The 18337-nt window shown below is 47.0% G+C and overlaps 1 protein-coding gene across 5 annotated transcripts in view; it reads left to right on the forward strand.

The window, feature by feature from the left end:
- The window catches only part of CEP112 (centrosomal protein 112), a 257461-nt gene that overhangs the window by 72342 nt on the left and 166782 nt on the right, over positions 1-18337 (forward strand). The window lies entirely within an intron of this gene.

Here is an 18337-nt window from a genome sequence, read left to right on the forward strand (position 1 = left end):
TTGTGATTATGTAAAATATGATTTCCATATGTTTAGCCAGTTGAAATTCAAAGTGATGGAAATGATTTGTAGGCAAACAGATAGTACTGAAACACACCAGGAGTTAGATGCTAAAACTACTCAGCTAAATGTTTTGCTGTCTCTTATCTAGGCTGATAGAGGCACTGTAAAGATAATTTTATTGAGTAAAGTCACAGGGCTGAAGTTTGTATTCCTTTATTTCTACAGTCTCTTGGGTGTTTGGCATAAGTAGAGCCCAACTTAAATCACTACAGAGATTAATAAATAATCCAGCTTTAATCTTTGCTTTCTTTACCCTGACTACTATTGGTAAGTTAAGAGAGGCTGAATTATTATCAACTAAACTGAATCTTTGAAGACTTTAACATCAAGGCAGGGTTGGATGTGGCACTTGGTGCCATGGTCTAACCTTGGGCACTGTGGTAAAGGGTTGGACTTGATGATCTGTGAGGTCTCTTCCAACCTTGGTGATACTGTGATACTGTGATCTGATTCATTGATAATTCAGCTGCATTCATTCTCTTCCCTGGCTTTCAAATAGCATGTCACTTTGCTATTATTTATGCCAATAAAGTAAGTCTGACTTCACAGTCCCCTGGCAGCTCAGAATCTATGCCCCACGAAGGTGCTCTCAGGTGAACATGGTAGTGCTCCGCTCCAGGCAAGGCTTTGCAAAGTGGGTTTGTGTGCTGTGGACTTTGGGCTGACTTTGAACTTCAACAGCAAGTTGTGCTATAGCAAAGTACTCTTAAAAAGCTTCTCTGTAAGTACCTAGGGAGGAAGTTTGTTTCTCTGCTCCCTTTGGTTTGGTGTAAAGGAGAAAATGTTTTAGAGAATTGTGGAATGGTTTGGCTTGGAAGGGAGGATCCTCCAGTTCCATCCCCTTGCCATGGCTGGGACACCTCCTCCTAGACCAGGTTGCTCAATGCTCCATCCAGCTTGGGTTTGAACACTTCCAGGCTTGGAGCCTCCACAGTGTCTTTGGGCAATCTAAGAAGGGGACACAGTCTCAAGTTGTGTTGGGGAGGTCTAGGCTGGATGTTGTTAGGAAGTTGTTGGCAGAGAGAGTGATTGGCATTGGAATGGGCTGCCCAGGGAGGTGGTGGAGTGGCTGTCCCTGGGGATGTTGAATAAAAACCTGGATGAGGCACTTAGTGCTATAGTCTGGTTGACTGGCCAGGGCTGGGTGCTAGTTTGGACTGGCTGAGCTTGGAGGTCTCTTCCAACCTGCTTGATTCTATGATCCTATGAACCCAAACCATAAACTATGTCATTAATAACAATACATGAAAAACTAAAGATGAAACAGGAGGATTTGGTTGTAGAAGTGAATGGTTATAAGGTTTTGAAGTGTGATGACAGCACATATTTAGAGCACCACAGCTGTAATGTGGTTTGGGTTTTGCCACTTCCATTCTGGAGTCCCTAACAGCTTTATGGCAGCATAGACATGAGAAGTTTGGCTAGAGATGGAGATTTTGAACCAAACTGTAAACATAACTAAGAGTCCAGGTTGTTATATACTGTCACCTGCACAGAAGTGCAGACCACCTGGTTACTCAGGATCATGGTTTTGATGACTCTTCCATGCTGGGAAGAATTACAGGATCTGATTGAGTGCTTTTTGGTTTGTGTGCCTCATGCACAACTTAATACTTGCTGGTGGCCTCTTTTCCCAAGCAATCACCAACAGAACAAGGGGACACAGTCTCAAGTTGTGCTGGGGGAAGTACAGGCTGGATGTTAGGAGGAAGTTGTTGTCAGAGAGAGTGATTGGCATTGGAATGGGCTGCCCAGGGAGGTGGTGGAGTCACTGTGCCTGGAGGTGTTCAAGAAAAGCCTGGCTGAGGCACTTAGTGCCATGGTCTGGTTGATTAGCTAGGGCTGGGTGCTAGGTTGGCCTGGATGATCTTGGAGGTATCTTCCAACCTGGTTGATTCTATGATTCTATGACTGGACTTAATGATCTTAGAGGGCTTTCCCTATCTAGGCAATTCTGTGATTTCATTGTGCTACTGAAATGCAGCTGTTGTGAGTTGTTACTCTTCTATTTTGTGGTACGAAGGAAGGAAGTGATATCTAAAGTCATGTTAGGAGGGCTGAGAGAACTGGTGCCTCTGCAGGTGCAGATGTTGGAGCTGAAATGGAAGTGTCAAGGCATGCATGCTCACTATCTGCAGTCAAATTCTTGGTAGCATTCCTCTTGGTCTCTGCCTTCTGTGGTTCTTTTCAAACCTGCCTACGGAGCCAAATCTCAGCACTTTGCAAGTGGTGATGATACAGAGCAAATGTTTAGCAGCTGCTTTATTGAAAGGCACTTAATAAAGTTGTTTGTTTACATAAGAAACTAGCAGCACCTCTTCCCCACCCCCCCCCATTGCTCCTTTACCCCTCCTCTGAACTTGTGGAAAACTCTTCTGGGAATGAAGGAGGAGCCCAATTTTCCAGAAGCCAGTAAAGCTGCTCTTATCTGTTCACAGATTTGGATTTTGACAACAGTTTTTTAGGCACATGCAAGCAGCTGTCACAGTGTTTTGTGGTTTGCTTTAGATGGCAGGCCAAAACTTCTCAAAGGCTGTTCAATCAGAGGCATGGTATGGAGGTGATGCATGCAGATGTTCCATAAAATACAGAAATGAAGATGATTTACCTTTTCTTTTCACAAATGTACCTCTGTGCATGCAAAAAGCACCAAAGCAGAATGTAGAAAAGCAGGCAAAAGGGCACATTTGCTCCAGGAATTCTTGATGTGAGAAGCAAGGAAAGGAAGCTGATTTCTCTTTGGGGTTGGTGCCATGGAGTTTCCTCACTGTAGGCTTAAAAAGATGTGATTAATTGTGTTTTATTATTCCCAGTATGTGATAGCTGTGGCAGTTCTTTGTTACTTGCACATGCTGACAGGAGGCTGCTACTTCATAGACCCATAGAATGGGTTGGATTGAAAGCTGGCAGCTTGTGGCATGGACAGATTCACTCTGATATGGGTGAAGAACTGGCTGGAAGGCTGGACCCAGAGAGTGGTGGTGAATGGTGCCACATCCAGTTGGCAGCTGGCACTAGTGGTGTGTTCCAGGGATCAGTGCTGGGCACAGTCCTGTTCAGTATCTTTACTGATGATCTGGAGCAGGGGATTGAGTCCAGCATCAGTAAGTTTGCAGATGACATCAAGCTAGGAGCAGGTTAGGGTTAGGGAAAATGAGAAGAGGGAGAGATGGTCCTTGGCAGAATCTTTATCCTATTTTTTAATTCTTTTTTCCTACAGCCATGGCTGTGTAATGACTCATTTTAACTTGTGCAGTTTTCTTTGATACCCAGAGGGAAGGCCTGGATTTGTTGGGTCTGAATGACTCTTTTATCTTAGAATCATAGAATCAGGCAGGTTGGAAGAGACCTCCAAGCTCAGCCAGTCCAACCTAGCACCCAGCTCTATCCAGTCAAACAGACCATGACACTAAGTGCCTCATCCAGTATTTTCTGCAACACCTCCAGGCACAACTTAAGCCTCTGTCCCCTTGTTCTGTTGCTGCTTGCCTGGCAGAAGAGCCCAACCCCACCTGGCTACAGCCTCCCTTCAGGTAGTTGTAGGCAGCAATGAGGTCCCCCCTGAGCCTCCTCTTCTGCAGGCTGCACACCCCCAGCTCCCTCAGCCTCTCCTCACAGGGCTGTGCTCCAGGCCCCTCCCCAGCCTTGCTACCCTTCTCTCAACACCTTCCAGCACCTCAACATCTCTCTTGAATGGAGGGGCCCAGAACTGGACACAGGACTTTGTTCAGAGGACATAAAAACAGGTCAGATTTTAGCAGCAGAACTTTTTATGTGAGGGTCTTCTGTTCTTTGAGATTAGTAATCTCCTGCTAAATTCCCATGGTGTTTACATCTATTTTTTCTTTTCTCTCTGATGTCATAAAAGGGACAATGTAAAAGAAATGATGGTACAGAAATTTGAGAGAAATAAACCATGTACTTAATGCTTTTGAGCTAGCAGAGGGAAAGAGATGCAGACAAGGACAAGCAAAAGTGTGAAGACAAAAGGACAGAGAGTAAATAGCAGTGAATAGAATTCCAGTTTGGTTTTCACTTTGGAGTTGCAGATTTGTTGGGTCTCAACAAATTTCCACAAAGTTAAATTTCAGCTTTTTAGAATATGCAGAAACTCTGTTTTGAAACCCCTTTGGTTTACTGTGAGCCTTGAGAGTTGGATTAGATCAAACCCTAGTTGATTGGCTAGGGCTGGGTGCTAGGTTGGACTGGATGATCTTGCAGGTCTCTTCCAACCTGGTTGATTCTATGATTCCTTTGAGTGCTTTCTTTTTAAACAGCTTCTTTTCCTGCAGTGTTCTGCACTTTGGCCACAACAACCCCAAGCAGCGCTATAGGCTGGGGACTGAGTGGCTGGAGAGCAGCCAGGAGGAAAGGGACCTGGGGGTACTGATAGAGAGTAAGCTGAAGATGAGGCAGCAGTGTGCCCAGGTGGCAAAGAGAGCCAATGGCATCCTGGGCTGGCTCAGGAGCAGTGTGGCCAGTAGGACAAGGGAGGTTCTTCTGCCACTGTACTCAGCACTGGTCAGGCCACAGCTTGAGTGCTGTGTCCAGTTCTGGGCCCCTCAATTCAAGAAAGATGTTGAGGTGCTGGAACATGTCCAGAGAAGGGCAGCAAAGCTGGTGAGGGGCCTGGAGCACAAATCCTATGAGGAGAGGTTGAGGGAGCTGGGCCTGTTTAGCCTGGAGAAGAGGAGGCTCAGGGGTGATCTTATTACTGTCTACAACTACCTGAAGGGGCATTGTAGCCAGGTGGGGGGTGGCCTCTTCTCCCAGGTAACCAGCAATAGAACAAGGGGACACAGTCTCAAGTTGTGCCAGGGTAGGTATAGGCTGGATATTAGGAAGAAGTTCTTCACAGAGAGAGTGATTGGCATTGGAATGGGCTGCCCAGGGAGGTGGTGGAGGCACCGTGCCTGGGGGTCTTCAAGCAAAGCCTGGATGAGGCACTTAGTGCCATGGTCTGGTTGCTTAGCTAGGGCTGGGTGCTAGGTTGGACTGGATGATCTTGGAGGTCTCTTCCAACCTGGCTGATTCTATGATTCCATGATTATTGTATGGATTGTGCTCTTGTGGCCACGAAGGCAAATGGCACCCTGGGGTGTATTAGAAGGGGTGTAGGGAGTCAAGAGGGGTTCTCCTGCCCCTTTACTCTGCCCTGGTGAGGCCATCTCTGGAATATTGTGCCCAATTCTGAGTCCCTCAGTTCAAGAAGGACCTCAGGGGACTGCTTGAGAGAATCCAGTGCAGAGCCACAAAGATGCTGAAGGCAGTGGAACATTTCTGTGCTGGGGAAGGGCTGATGGAGCTGGGGCTCTTGAGCTTGGAGCAGAGAAGCCTGAGGGGTGGTTCATGAATGGTTATAAAGATGTGTCAGGAGCACAGAGCCAGACTCAGCTCAGAGATGTCCAATAACAGGACCAGGGGCACTGGGTGCAAGCTGGAGCAGAGGAGGTTCCACTTGAACATGAGGGAAACTATTTTGATGCTGAGGGTGATAGAGCCCTGGAGCAGGCTGCCCAGAGAGGTTGTGGAGCCCTCTCCTCTGAAGACATTCCAAACCTACCTGAATGTGTTTCTGTGTGATCTGGCTTAGGTGATTCTGCTCTGGCAGGGAGGTTGGATTTGATAATCTTCCTAGGTTCTCCTCTAACCCCTGACATTCTGTGGTTGGCTTGTATGGACTTCTTGTAGTGGTGGATGTCAGCAATGCCCCAGAGAAATACAAATGAGCAATCATCAGTAGATTGATCAATAAATAAATGGAGCAACAGCAATGACCCCAAGTTGATTTGTAGTTTCTTTTTGCCTTTCTTGCTCCTTCTGAGTTGACTCCAGATTCTGAATAATTGCCTGTTGTTGTTGTTAATATTTTTAGGATAATTGCCTGAGTGTAGCTGTTTTCCTGTAGTTAATTCCATATTTTTTTCCCCCCCTTCTTGAAAATGAAGTATTTGTGTGTGGAGGAATTCTTGTAGGAATGGAAAAGCTATTTGCTATTTAAAGCCGGAAATAATTAAAGACATCTGAGGAGGCATTGTCTTTAATTCCAAATGTTGCACTAAAGAACATTGTTAGGAGTTCATGCTCCATGTGTTCATCATTCTCTTTATTCAAGTGTTGCTCTTGCTGCAAGCTGATGAAAAAGAAGCAAACTTTGTGATTTAAAAGCGGTGGCGACGTTAAGTGGCCGAGCAGCTTGGCTATGATTTACCTCTTTAAAACGAGGCTGTGTGGGGTGGGTTTGGGGTATACTTTTCCCCCTCCTCTTAGAATCAGTGGAAAACCAGCCAGCTGTTCTCCACTTGGTGCTCTTTGAGCATCTGAAACCTTTTAGAGCAAAGCCAGTCAGAGTTTCCAGTATATTGTAAACATTCCTGCAGCCCTGGTGAACATGCTGACATAACCCTCTCTCTAGGAGGCACAATGTAAAGGCTGAACAGAGGACACAAAAATGTGGTAGCTTTATTTAATAGGCTCACTTAAAAGGAAAAAATAAAGTGTTCTATTAACTATTTACAGCCTTTCCTTTTCTCTCACCAGTTTCTCTGGAGACCTATTGGTCATAATGAAATATGTATTTAAAGGAAAGCTCCAGTTGCATGGGGAAAAAAAAGGGAGCAGTTGGTTTTTAATCCTTGCCTGTGTCCCTCGAGGTGGTTATCAAGGTGTCATGACAGCTTCTTCATTATATCAGCTTCCAGACAATAGATAGCTGCATGAAATGAAAAATACTGCCTTGTGAGATGAACAGCACCAGGGCATCCTTCTATAGCTCAGCTAACTGCTGTAAATTGCTGTCCTAATAATTAATGTGGTTCAGAGCGAAGGATTTTGGCCTCGCTGAATGAGTATAAAAGCAGTGAAGTGAATGTCAGCACTGTGAGGACAGACTGGAAGAGTTGGGGCTGTTCAGGCTGGAGAAGAGAAGGCTCCCAGGTGACTTTCCAGGATCTGAAGGGGGCCTCCAGAAAAGCTGGGGAGGGACTTTTTAGGCTGTGAGGGAGTGTCAGGACTAGGGGGAGGAATGGAGCAAAGCTGGAGAGTCAGGCTGGAGGTAAGGGGGAAATTGTTGAGCAGGAGAGTGGTGAGAGGCTGGAATGGGTTGCCCAGGGAGGTGGTTGAGGCCCCATGGCTGGAGGTGTTTAAAGCCAGGCTGGCTGAGGCTGTGTGCAGCCTGCTCTAGGGCAGGGTGTCCCTGGGCACGGCAGGGGGGTTGGAACTGACTGCTCCTTGTGGTCCCTTCCAACCCTGCCTGATTCTACGATTCTGTGTTCCCTTACTGTGCTGAAAGGCTTCCCTTTCACACCAGCACATCCTGAGATTCAGTGCAGGATATTTCAAGAGTGCCCAAAACATTCATGAAATGAGGGGAGCCTTCAGCTGGCTAAGGAAAAGTCTTGCAGATGGTTGAATTTAATTAGTGATTTTTAATTAGCACGACTCAGGCTGTCACCTTTTTGAGGTCACTTAAAAACTATCTACAACATTAGTGCAAGGAATGACTTGGTTCCTTTTGTCCTTGCTGCTGGATGACTGTGTGCTGGGCTGCAATTACACTTGGAAATCTTAAGGTTGCTTTCACTGTTTCTGTGCTTTGTATGACTTTCTTCCAGCTTCATTAACAACACATCCAACCTTCACTGAGGAATTCACTTCCAAGCAGTATTTTTGTTGGAAAAATAATAGAAAAATCTGTGTCCACCATAGAAGCCTCTTAGAAAGAAGAAAGTGAGATGAGTAGGTGCTCATCATTACTAAGTGTTCATAGAATCACAGAATGAGTTAATGTGTTGTCCACAACAATGTGGATAGTAGCATTCTGAAGCCTAACCTATGATTTTAACCATAAAAATAGCTACCTTAAATGTGTAGAATGACAAAGTGAAGATTGTCTCCTTGAATCTTTTTGTACATAGATTCATAGAATCAACCAGGTTGGAAGAGAGCTCCAAGCTCAGCCAGTCCAACCTAGCACCCAGCCCTGGCCAATCAACCAGACCATGGCATTAAGTGCCTCATCCAGGCTTTGCTTCAACACCTCCAGGCACAGTGACTCCACCACCTCCCTGGGCAGCCCATTCCAATGCCAATCACTCTCACTGTCATAGAATCATATCATAGAATCAACCAGGTTGGAAGAGACCTCCAAGCTCAGCCAGTCCAACCTAGCACCCAGCACTATCCAGTCATCTAGACCATGGCACTAAGTGCCTCAGCCAGGCTTTTCTTCAACACCTCCAGGGACAGTGACTCCACCACCTCCCTGGGCAGCCCATTCCAATGCCAATCACTCTCTCTGCCAACAACTTCCTCCTAACATCCAGCCTATACTTACCCCAGCACAACTGGAGACTGTGTCCCCTTGTTCTGTTGCTGCTTGCCTGGCAGAAGAGCCCAACTCCACCTAGCTACAACCTGGGTTCTTCACTTGCTTATTCAAAACTGGGAATTGGTGGTGTAGCCATCACTGTCTAGGGGTAGAAGAGAAAGAGGACTGCTGGGAAAGAATTTGATTCATTAAAGGTTTTTTGACCCAGGATGTTTATATCAGCACCTCTTTGAAACAGTAAACCTGGCATGCTGCAAGCTGAAATAATTAGTTTGATGTTTCACTTTGAATTCTGTATTGGAAAAACTGGGGACAGTCTTAATACTGTTGTTTCATCCTCACTGTCTTTCATTTGCCAACCACCCTTGGCTCTGTCACTCACAACACATCTTGGGCCGTTCCTTGTTCGTGTTAAGTGTCTCTTTTTGCCTGGCTCTCCTCCTCTGTCTGGTGATGACTCCCATAGTTTGTCCCTCAGATGGTTTCTTTTATTCACCCTCCATCTTTCCGTGCCACAGCACTGTTCTCTGATCCCTATCTTTTCCTTTGCTCTTCTCTGTATCTCATGAATCTATTTACTATCTGTGCTGCTGACTTTCTGGTCCACCTTTTAATTACACTCTTGTCTCCTGTTATCTAAGCCATTATCTTCACCTGTCTCTCTCTCTAATTCTCCCGTCCATGTTCTCCTCGTTGGGGTTTAGCTGTCGTCTCAGCATGTAAAAGCCATGACTATTAATCTCTGTCCTAATCCTCCTCTCTTGATAGCTGAGCCTCTGTGGCCTTTCATGTACACGGTGTATCTAAATCTTGGAGACAGTTCCTGCAGTGTTGAGCAAAATGAAAACGTTTTCCTCTCCAGCCACACCGACTGCACTTGCCCAGCCTTTTAGCCCACATCTCATTCATCATTTGGCAGTTGCTAGTCTTCATTGTTTGCACAGCACCTAGCACAGCACTACCTTGTCATTAGGATAATGAGGAACAGTTATACTAATTATTAGTGTGTTTAACCAGTGCTTGGCTAATTTGTGAGCCATTAATTTTTGGATGGAATGCATTCTTCTCCTTATTTCACAGGAGTGTGACACTCCACATGTGGAGTATTATTTACTCTAAATTCATTAACGGCTTTAAGTAGGGGGGTTTAGTTTGTTAGTGTTATCTCATGATTTATTTAAAGCACAAGCACACAGTTTAAAATCATAATTGCATTGTAAATATCAGTCATTGTTAGAGCTCACTTGAAGGAATGCAGGCCAGCTTTTTGATCTTAACATCTCAAATGATGCAAACTGTAAACAATTTACAAGTGGATTTGAGCTTTTTTTTGCTCATCTTATACTTAAAATCGAGGTAGGGGAAGATAAAAATTGTTCTCCACTTTGTGTTTTTTGGCTTTATTTCTTTGAAATGATGAAACAAGTTCGAATGCTTTCTAACAACTTCGAAATATTAAAGTGCCCAGGGACAGGATAGGGATGATGTTTTGAAGGCAATAAATATTTCAGCTTCACATTTCAGTCTTTCTTCTTCGTTCCTTTGATCTGGCTTTGGTTTAGTTATCATTCCGCTTGAATGACTTCACACTGTCTTTCTTCCTCTCCACACCAAAAAAAGAAGTGTTCTGCACATATTCCATATGTTGTGGGAGAGCCCTGCTTGATCCTCATTGTTTGCTGGTTAATAACTGCCTCTGCAGTAGGATAGTCCAGCCCCAGCTGGGATGGCAGCATTCGAGCCCGGTACATAGTTTACACAGAAAGCTGGTACATAACCATCACTGTTTGCTCAAAACAGCAGAGCAGGAAAAGTGAAATTGGTTTTTGTTTATTTCAGAATCATAGAATCATAGAATCAAGCAGGTTGGAAGAGACCCCCAAGATCATCCAGTCCAACCTAGCACCCAGCCCTATCCAGTCAACTAGACCATGGCACCAAGTGCCTCATCCAGTCTTTTTTGAACACCCCTAGGGATGGTGACTCCCCCACCTCCCTGGGCAGCCCATTCCAATGCCATTCTCTCTGGCAAGAATCCTGGGCAGCTCATATTGCTACTGAATCACAGAATGTTAGAGGTTGGAAGGGACCTCGAAAGGTTTTCCAGTCCAACCTCCATGCCAGAGCAGGATCACCTAGAGCAGGTCATACAGGAACGCATCCAGGCAGGTTTTGAATGGCTTCAAGGAAGGAGACTCCACATCCTCTCTGGGCAGCCTGCTCCAAGGCTCTGTCACCCTCAGAGAGAGAAATTTTTTTTCCTTATGCTCACTTGGAACCTCTTCTGTTCCAGCTTGCTCTCATTGCCCCATGTCCAATTGTTGGACATCACTGAGCAGAGCCTGGCTCTTCCAGTGTCTCACTACCCTCATTCTAAAAATTTCTTCTTCATCTCCAGTCTAAATCTGCCCTCCTCAAGTTTCAATCCATTCCCTCTCATCCTATCACTCGAAGCCCTTGTAAAAAGTCCGTTCCAGGCTTTCTTGTAGGCTCCCTTCAGGTACTGGAAGAACTTTATAAGGTCTCCCTGGAGCCTTCCCTTCTCCAAACTGAACAGCCCCAGCTCTCTCAGCCTGTCCTCATAGGAGAGGTTCTCCAGCCCTTTGATCATCAAATCTGCTGTGTGTGTCTATACACTGGATGGACACTGCTGTCTGTAGTTCAGACAGAACTACAGTGGCCATTTCCCTGGGCTTTGCTTTTCCTGGCAGTGGTGTGTGTGCTTTGATAAAGGTCTGTGTTTTGTTTTGAACCGCTCGGTGTGCCGTGTGCTATGTTGTCTAGCGAGCTGCCTTCTCCTCTGGGAACCTGTGTTTATATAGCTATTTTTAAGCCTAAGCAGACTATATAAATGGTCATAAGTGATTTTGTTTCAACAGGGATTAGCAAAAGAGTCGATTTTTTATTTCTTGTGTCAACAAATAAAAAGGAAAGCTGTTTAGAAACGAACCCAGCGGCATCCTTTATCGGCTGCCTTCTAGCAAGTGAATAGTTTGCAGTTCGGAAGGGAAAGGAAGGGATGGGCAAAGATTTGTGTAAGCACAGCAAGTCCCAATGTATATCCCATGTGTGCAGTGTGGGATCTGCAGGGTACTCAGCAGGAGAGCCTGGTCTTTCCCAGCAGATCGCTGACTGAAGATCTTAGCTTTGCTGGTGGGACCGAAAGCCCACCTGTCATTCTGCTTTTCCCATGCTTCAACCCCATGGAGCATGATTCGTTTTTGTCCACAGGCATAAACCCAGAGTCATAGAATCATAGAATCATAGAATCAACCAGGTTGGAAGAGACCTCCACGATCATCCAGTCCAACCTATCACCCAGACTGGATCGTACTAACCTGTGAAAGACTTAGGAGATCAAGCCTTCCCCTCGTGTGAGGTTCATCACAGTGTAAGTGTTGGAAGCTTATTTGGAGGCAAAATGTGTCCTCACCATGGGAATCCCTTGCTCTGCTTTTGGGCTCCACTATATATTTGGCCTGTATCAGGAGCAGTGTGGGCAGCAGGACAAGGGAGGTTCTTCTGCCCCTGTGCTCAGCACTGCTCAGGCCACACCTTGAGTACTGTGTCCAGTTCTGAGCTCCTCAATTCAAGAGAGATGTTGAGATACTGGAAGGTGTCCAGAGAAGGGCAATAAGGTTGGTGAAGAGCCTGGAGCACAGCCCTGTGAGGAGAGGCTGAGGGAGCTGGGGGTGTGCAGCCTGCAGCAGAGGAGGCTCAGGGCAGAGCTCACTGCTGTCTGCAGCTCCCTGAAGGGAGGCTGTAGCCAGGTGGGGGTTATTCTCCCAGACAACCACCAATAGAACATGGGGACACAGTCTCAAGTTGTGGCAGGGGAGGTCTAGGCTGGATGTTAGGAGGAAGTTGTTGGCATAGAGAGTGATTGGCATTGGAATGGGCTGCCCAGGGAGGTGGTGGAGTTGCTGTCCCTGGAGGTGTTGAATCAAAGCCTGGCTGGGGCACTTAGTGCCATGGTCTGGTTGCAGACAGAGCCCTGCACAGCTGCGTGCTCTTGGGGCAGCCCTCTCCAAGCCGATGCATCCCTCGTAGCAAGTGCAGGGCGGCTGCGCCCTTTCACCGGCTCACAGGATGTCAGCGACCCACAGAGACCTTCGCGTCCAGCCCCGCTGCCGGAGCAGGACATACAGCCTAGCTCAGGTCACACAGGAGCGCGTCCAGACAGGCCTGGAAAGGCTCCAGAGAAGGAGACTGCACAGCCTCTCTGAGCAGACACGATAGCGAAGCTTCCGTACCGCTGCTGACCTTGCTGCTTCACCCTGCTCTGGGAGGGAGCTCTCACCCTGCCTGTGCCAGCGGCCGCACCCCGCCCTGTTCGCCCGCCCCGTTCTCGGCGCTGCCCGCGGCCGTTGCCATCGCCAGCGCTGGGAGGCAGCAGCGCCCCCTGGGGGCCGCCTCCGCTCTGGGCGCCAGCGTGGGGCTGCGCCCAGCCCCTGCCCGCTGACTGCCGGCTTCGATCCAGCCCTTAGCCGCGCTGCTTCTGAGCTGTGGCCTCGACCGCTCCGCAAAGGCTGGATTGTCTCCCTGCGGTCAGTGGCTACCTCTCGGAAGCCGTTTTACAAAGCAAGGCAAACATTTGTGATGCAGCACGGAGAGAAAGCGTGGAAGATGTTTATGTACTTCCCATTTATCAGCGCACTTCAGAGCGCTGCCTTCTGAAACTGCAGCCCCGGACTTCACCGTCAGCTTTCCACTGCGCTGCTTCGTGCTGTGTAAGATTGCTAATTCAGTGCTTTGTACACTGAAACAAGGAGAATTTGCAGCTTTGTAAACTGGGGGCAAAGAGTAAACTCACCCCAGTTTTATATTCAAGCCGGCTCAGCTTGAGGGGATTTAAGTGCTATAATTGTATTGTGCTCGGCCCCACAACTAGTCCAACTGGAAGAAAAAGAATCTTCAAAGTGAATATTTTAGTGCTTCATGCAAGGCACATTGCTCAGTGTCTTGGGGGAAGTGAAAAACAGAAAGGAGAAGGAAAGCTTTTCTGACGTTTGTGAACTGTGGACCATTGTTGTACGTGTTTGCTAAGCTCCTGCACAGATCTGAACTGCACAAAAAGTTGAGCTAGCTCCCACATCCCTCAGCAAAAAAAAAAAAAGGAAGTTTTATTCCTGGTTATAATGAGATGTTGCATCTATTCATGGGATTAAGTCCTGGAGAGAAAGGAAGGTGCCTAAACCCGGATTCCTGAAAGTTTACATCATCATATTTCAAAACAAAAATACATTCCTCAGGAAGAAGATGCATACATTTGGAGGCTCCCTAACAGCACAAGCACTGACATCTTGTCCTTTTGCATTTAGATTCGTTGCATTGCCCTCCGATGGGACCAGAGATGTTGTTCTGGCGTCTCTTGACACTTAGCAGTGTGGATTAGGTTTGAATAAGCTTCGAGTTTTGGGTTTGTTTGCAGTGTGGAGTTGGAAGTTGTGATGGTTTGGGTGTTCCCCGCCTCCCCACACTTAAGAAAATCACCCAGACTAGACTCAGCCAAGCTGGAAATTAAGGAATGAAGCTTTCTATTTACAGCTTAGCACAATATATCAGCAGGTATTTCCAATCTATACAGCTACAGACGGAAAGACACAAGTTAAAAAGGTGATACAGAAACACAGCAGCCCTCCCAGAAACCAGAGTCCCCAGGAGAGGCTCCCAACCACCCTTCCACTTCCCTTTCAGCCCTCTACCTTATCCCAGACTTTGTCTTATGTTCAAGGTGAGTTTGGAGGATCAGCCAGGGGGGATTGGGAAGCAGAAGGATTAGTTAGATGCTGGGTTATAGAGAGAACTGCAGCCTAAAGCCAGAGAGCAAACTGTTGTCAGTGCATCAGGAATGGTGTGGTCAGCAGGAGCAGGGAGGTCATTCTGCCCCTGTACTCTGCACTGGTTAGACCACACCTTGAGTACTGTGTCCAGTTCTGGGCTCCCCAGTTTAGGAGGGACATTGAGATGCTTGAGCGTGTCCAGAAAAGGGCGACGAGGCTGGGGAGAGGCCTTGAGCACAGCCCTACGAGGAGAGGCTGAGGGAGCTGGGATTGGTTAGCCTGGAGAAGAGGAGGCTCAGGGCAGACCTTATTGCTGTCTACAACTACCTGAGGGGAGGTTGTGGCCAGGAGGAGGTTGCTCTCTTCTCTCAGGTGGCCAGCACCAGAACAAGAGGACACAGCCTCAGGCTGCACCAGGGGAGATTTAGGCTGGAGGTGAGGAGAAAGTTCTTCCCTGAGAGAGTCATTGGACACTGGAATGGGCTGCCCGGGGAGGTGGTGGAGTCGCCGTCCCTGGAGCTGTTCAAGGCAGGACTGGACGTGGCACTTGGTGCCATGGTCTGGTCTTGGGCTCCGTGGTAAAGGGTTGGACTTGATGATCTGTGAGGTCTCTTCCAACCCTGATGGTACTGTGATACTGTGATACTGTTATGTGTTTGTGTTCTTGTTTTTATACATCTCAGCAAGCCTATGAGTGAAGCAGCCATCACCACTGTTTCCTTTCCACAGCCTATCATCTATTTCTTCTCACCAGAATATCCCAGCTAGGCTCAAACTAGCACAGAAGTACTGGGTGTATTTTGCAGGGAAGGGGATTTGTTACCCAGTGCCCAAAACTGAATTAAGCATCTTTGGGAGGAGAAGTTGAGGTTTTATCTTCTTGATGTTTTCATCACCTGTGGGTGGTGCTCTGCTGGTGAGCTGTGCTGGCTCTAGTCTTCCCTCTGAAGGGGCTGAGCCCTTCACAGGTTTCAGAGGATACTTCAGCCTTTTATATTTCCTCCCCTGTGAACTGCTGGTGGATTTCGTTGTGGGAGAGGGGGAAGGATGTGTTCACTGTAATTCAGTATCAAGCAGCTATTAGAAATGTCTACATTCAGCAGATCCCTAGTCCATGGGTTTCAGGAGGCTAATTGAGCCTCTGCAGCTCAAGCTGACACATCACCAGCTCATCAGACAGCTCAGAACATCTTTAGCTCTGGGAGCATCACTGCTGTGTCCATTTGAAGAAACACCTGAGGATTTTGCACTGGCAATTTTCATCTTTTAGATCCTCTGTAGTAGAAGTTGAAGTCCTAAATGGTCTTTTTGTCACTTGAATTTAGGTGAATGGAAGAAAAGGAAAAAAAAACCAAAGTTGATTTCCATGGTGTTGGGCTAGGGGGAATTTTGTGATGTGCAATTTTAATCGACAGGAAAAAATATGGTAACTTAGTTTAATTTACAGATTGACTTCCCCCCCAAAGGAGCTTACAAAATGGAATTGTTGAGGCAGTAGAAAAAGAGTGGATCTCTGTAGGGGTGAGAGAATCATAGAATGGTTTAGGTTGGAAGGGACCTCAAAGATCATCCAGTTCCAACCCTCTGCCATAGGCAGGGACACCTCCCACTAGAACAGGTGATAGGATGGTTGAGGTTGGAAGTGACCTCAAAGATCATCCAATTCCACCCTCTGCCATAGGTAGAGACACCTCCCACTAGAACCTGTTGTCATCCAACCTGGCCTTGAACACCTCCAGGGAGGGAGCATCCACAACCTCCCTGAGCAACCTGTGCCAGTGTCTCACCACCCAGTGATGGATGCTCTCTAGTGAACTGGAAGAAATCTGTATATAGTTTTCTATAAACACAAACAAAAAACCCTCTAAACAGTTTCCATAAGAAATGTGATACAGGAGTTTGTTCTGTTTTACTCCAGCTTCTGCTGGCTAAGAAAGGTGAGTTCAGAGAGAGTGATTTGCCATTGGAATGAGCTGCCCAGGGAGGTGGTGGAGTTGCCATCGCTGGAGGTGTTCAAGAGAAGACTGGATGAGGCACTTAGTGCCATGGTCTGGTTGACTGGATAGGGCTGGGTGCTCCTGTGAGGAGAGGCTGAGGGTGCTGGGGTTATTTAGCCTGGAGAAGTGGAGGCTCAGGGGTGACCTCATTGCTGTCTACAACTACCTGAAGGGAGGCTGTAGCCAGGTGGGGGTTGGTCTCCCAGACAACCACCAATAGAACAAGGGGACACAGTCTCAAGTTGTGCCAGGGGAGGTCTAGGCTGGATGTTTGGAGGAAGTTGTTGGCAGAGAGAGTGATTGGCACTGAAATGGGCTGCCCAGGGAGGTGGTGGAGTTGCTGTTCCTGGAGGTGTTGAAGCCAAGCCTGGCTGGGGCACTCAGTGCCATGGTCTGGTTGACTGGATAAGGCTGGATGCTAGGTTGGCCTGGCTGATCTTGGAGCTCTCTTCCAACCTGCTTGATTCTATGATTCTATGAGTTCCTTTTTCTGTGGAGGAAACAGAACTGAGTCATAAGTATGAGATTGCTTCCACCAGCTGCAAGCAAGGTACCAAAATCAAAATGTTTAATTATTTTTTTTTAATGAAATATGTGCCTGATGCAAACCCTACAAAGTAAACAGGGATAGACTTAACTCAGGGCTTGTGGCCTTGCTTTGTTCTCCTGGCTAACAGAATCACCCTGCTCTCCTCCACTGCAAACAGAGGCTTTGTGAAGATGTAGGATTATGTTCTTTGTCCCATTGTCAAAGTCTGGTATGAAAACCACAGAAGAGGATGTGAATACTGTAACTTTGGGCTTGGCAGCTTCCTGACCTTTATAAAAGGCTGGCTGAGTGCTGTAATAGCTCGTTCAGTGCTGGCAAGGTGACAGGCTGGAAGAATTAGCTGGGCTTTTCCCTCTCCTATGTGTCAGAGTCTTTGTTTTCTATGGAAATCATTTCTGTCAAAACGGGAAATTTATCATGAGGTACTTCCTCTGCCTGTGAAATGGAAATGTCAACCACAGGTCCATTTGAATGTGTCTTCTGTTACAAGCTACTGGTGGAGCCAGCTTTGTCCATTGATACCACCATTGTGTTCCCTTGGTTGCTTTAACACAAAGTCAGGCGCTGCGCTGACCTGCCGTAATAGAAACGTACAGTGGGAAGCGAGCAACTGTGCCTGGTGGGCTGGGTGAGGAATCACAGCAGCAGTTCTGAAGGGGTTAGAGGTTATCAGCTTTTTTTTGGTCTGTGATGTGTCCATATGGTGGATGAGTCTATTTTTTTAGGTGTGTGTATGTGTGTGCATCTGTGAAAACAACAAGCTGTATGTGCGCTGCTGTTGATGTACTGTGGTGCCTCCAGAAACCCAAGCAGGTTCATAGATGTATAGAACCATACAAGGGTTTGGGTTGGAAGGGACCTTAAAGATTATCTAGTTCCAACCCCTCTGTCATGGGCATGGACACCTTCCACTAGACCAGGTTGCTCAAGGCTTCATCCAGCTTTGCCTTAAGCACCTCCAGGGAGTGGCCATCCACAGCCTCCCTGGGCAACCTGTTCCAATATCTCACCACCCTTCTAATCTCCAGTCTAAGTCTGCCCTCCTCAAGATTCAATCCATTCCTTCTCATCCTATCTCTACAAGCCCTTCCTGGCTTTCTTGTAGTCTCCCTTCAGTTACTGGAAGGCTGCTCTGAGGTCTCACAGGAGCCTTCTTTTCTGCAGGCTAAACAGCCCCAGCTCTCTCAGCCTGTCCCCGCAGAGGAGGTTCTTCAGCCTTCTCATCATCCTCATGGCTTCCAGCAGCTGTCTATATATATATTGACATGAATATGTCACAGAGTATAGGCTGTTAATATGAAATATCTTTGCATAAAGGTTTAACATCTGTCACCATTTAAAAGGCTGAGCAGATATTAGAGCATTATGGGATGCTGATAGATTAAGAAGGTGCCGTATGTCACACATTGCCCTGCTTTGCATTTTGATACGTGTCAAGCAGTCAGTAATCCTGCATCTTGTCTGGGCAAAGATGGCACTGGGATAATTTTGGGGGGGGGGGGGGGGGGGGGTCGTTTTGAGTGGGAGAAGATGATCATAGTAAAATTGATTTATGTTTTGGGGGGACAGTATATTTTTTATAGTGAGATTTAAAAGAGGGGACTCTACAGGCAGG

The sequence above is a fragment of the Pogoniulus pusillus genome, chromosome 11 (genome assembly GCF_015220805.1).
Source record: "Pogoniulus pusillus isolate bPogPus1 chromosome 11, bPogPus1.pri, whole genome shotgun sequence".
Lineage (NCBI taxonomy): Eukaryota > Metazoa > Chordata > Aves > Piciformes > Lybiidae > Pogoniulus > Pogoniulus pusillus.